Source organism: Tamandua tetradactyla, chromosome 8, assembly GCF_023851605.1.
Source record: "Tamandua tetradactyla isolate mTamTet1 chromosome 8, mTamTet1.pri, whole genome shotgun sequence".
Classification (NCBI taxonomy): domain Eukaryota; kingdom Metazoa; phylum Chordata; class Mammalia; order Pilosa; family Myrmecophagidae; genus Tamandua; species Tamandua tetradactyla.
Window position 1 is genome coordinate 101593202 of NC_135334.1, and position 2008 is coordinate 101595209.

Here is a 2008-nt window from a genome sequence, read left to right on the forward strand (position 1 = left end):
TAAAGTGACAAGAATTTTTGATCAACCGGTCCATGTTTCTACTACACGAGATTATTTATGAATGTAGAACTTCTGGTTACATTTCCCTTAAGTCTCAAGGACCCAGTAGAGAATCTAAATCCTCAAATGCTAATGCTTCCAAATTTTTTATTGCCCAAAAAAAGAAAACTTCAGCATAATGTGTTCTTGACTATGAGAAACCCATTCTAGTACTGTACCTACTGGAAATAAAAAAGTATTGTATTTCTTATTTCTCTAGAGACAGACTTAGGTCATTTAGGAAAACTAACTCTGATCTTAAAAGATTTATAGAAAGGAAAAAACAGAAAATCACAATAACCGAACTTTAAAAACTTCGTAACAAATCAGTTTACTATTTAAAGAAGCTTGAGTCAATTAAGTAAAGTGTTTATGATTTAGACTATAAAAGAAATTTCTAAGGAATTCAATCCCTCCAGTCAACACTTTTCTAAATGTCTGCATTCATAATTTAGCTTTTTTATGTGGGAGTTTCAAAATGATTTGACTATTAGTTGGTATTTATCATATTTTGAAGACAAAGAAATTATAAGAGCTTCAACCTATATGGCTTTAATGTAATACTAGCATTCTATACAAAATTCCAATGAAATTTGGAACACGTAATGACCTTTGCTAGTTGCCCATTTTGTCTGAGTTTTCTACAGATTATGCATTACCTCAGAGAAGCAACAAGCTCCTTATATTTGCATTTAGTTAGAAACAGAAGACCATTTTGGCTATTATTAAAATATTACTTTGCTAGGAAACCAAAAAACCACATATGAAATCCAAGGGGGAAAAAGGATTCACCTTTTAGGTGAAAATTTTTCTTACGACTTCAAAATATATCATTCAGAAATAAGAATGACTATAGTTCAGTCTACAAGAATTTAGTAGTATAAGTAATGGAGAGCAAGGTGCAAAAGCATTGAACATGATAACTATTTTTTTAACCACACTTGCCAGCACTGTCAACAATTATTCTTCTTAAAAATTAGCTATTAAGAATATGGAATGCTTTAAAAATTTGCATGTCATCCTTGCACAGGGCCCACACTATTCTTCTTTGTTTTGCTCCAATTTTAGTAATTGTGCTGCAGGAGCAATCAATCTTCATTAAGCCTTTTGATGTGAAATGTTTTTAATTTTAAATTTATCTGGGTTTTTTTTGTTGTTGTTGCTGCTTGTGTTTTAGTTGTTGTGCTGGTTTGAAAGGAAGTATGCCCCTAAGAAAAGCCATGTTTTAATATAAATCCCATTTCATAAAGGTAGAATAATCTCTATTCAATACTGTATGTTTGAAACTGTAATGAGATTATCTCCCTGGATGATGTGATTTAGTTAAGAATGGTTGTTAAACTGGATTAGGGGATGACATGTCTCCACCCATTTGAGTGGGTTTTGATTAGTTTCTGAAGTCCTATAAAAGAGGAAACATTTTGGAGAATGAGAGATTCAGAGAGATTCAGAGAGAGCAACACTACAAAGCAGAGAGTCCACCAGCCAGCGACCTTTGGAGATGAAGAAGGAAGACACCTCCCAGGGAGCTTCATGAAACAGGAAGCCAGGAGAGAAAGCTAGCAGATGATGTTGTGTTCGCCATGTGCCCTTCCAGCTGAGACAGAAGCCCTGACTGTGTTCACCATGTGCCTTCTCACTTGAGAGAGAACCCCTGAACTTCATCGGCCTTCTTGAACCAAGGTATCTTTCCCTAGATGCCTTTGATTGGACATTTCTTTAGACTTGTTTTAATTGGGACATTTTCTCAGCCTTAGAACTGTAAACTAGCAACTCATTAAATTCCCCTTTTTAAAAACCATTCCGTTTCTCGTATATTGCATTCCAGCAACTAGCAAACTAGAACAGTTGTAAACTCTAAGAAACCATTGTGCAACACAAGGTCCTGAAGATGCTTCACTACATTTTCTTCTAGAAGTTTGATAGTCCTGGTACTTATATATAGTTCTTTGATATATTTTGAGTTAAT

At 34.3% G+C, this 2008-nt stretch overlaps 1 non-coding gene across 1 annotated transcript; it reads right to left on the bottom strand.

The window, feature by feature from the left end:
• Positions 1-1024: 1024 nt before the first annotated feature.
• On the bottom strand, positions 1025-1127 carry LOC143645389 (U6 spliceosomal RNA). The gene has a single exon (XR_013157104.1). It is a non-coding gene; the product is annotated as a U6 spliceosomal RNA (small nuclear RNA).
• Positions 1128-2008: the final 881 nt, after the last annotated feature.